The following is a 630-nucleotide window of genomic DNA, read 5'->3' on the forward strand; positions in this document are numbered from 1 at the left end:
GTTATCTTATAATTCTCCCCTGCGCTGGGACAGCGTGGTGTTCAAGGTCCTTCTCTTCCATGTCTCTCTCTCAATTCAGTGCTCTAAACTAGTAATAAATGTAATAAAACAATGAGGCGGAACGATAAAGGAAAAATGATAATACAAGATCAAGCAATTATGAAGATAATCTGAAAAAGGAAAATTTTCTTGCACTTTTCTTCCAATCCATATACGTGTATTTCGTGTATTCATCTTTTTTTTTTAGTCATATCATGCGCACGTGTTTATATCGTGTTGTGTTCCCCGTTTTCGTTAGACTGAAACTGGACTGTTGCTATGTGACTGATTGTTACCGTGGCCTGCGGATGTATCATCATTGCAATAGACGACACTGAACTACAAATTAGAAATCGTCCCTTCTCTTTAAATTGGTGAGTACAGAATTTAATTATTTGTTATTTTTTATGACTACGTTATAAGCATAGTAACTATTGCCACAACTTAGGCTTCTGCTATACAACTTCGGTTTTCTAGAGTGATTTGCTGTGTGATTAGTGACATCAGAATGAGGGATGTAGCATTAGTATAATGTTTAAGCCTCAACTTATATTTTCACAGGCTACTTTCGTGAATTATTGCAACACGCAC

The 630-nt window shown here is 36.2% G+C and overlaps 1 protein-coding gene across 1 annotated transcript in view; it reads left to right on the forward strand.

Moving 5' to 3' along the window:
- Positions 1-314: 314 nt before the first annotated feature.
- The window catches only part of LOC119588663 (chondroitin sulfate N-acetylgalactosaminyltransferase 1-like), a gene marked incomplete at its 3' end in the record, with an annotated part of 32,234 nt that continues 31,918 nt past the window's right edge, over positions 315-630 (forward strand). The window contains 1 exon segment of the mRNA XM_037937297.1: positions 315-413.

The sequence above is a fragment of the Penaeus monodon genome, chromosome 24 (assembly GCF_015228065.2).
Source record: "Penaeus monodon isolate SGIC_2016 chromosome 24, NSTDA_Pmon_1, whole genome shotgun sequence".
Classification (NCBI taxonomy): Eukaryota; Metazoa; Arthropoda; class Malacostraca; order Decapoda; family Penaeidae; genus Penaeus; species Penaeus monodon.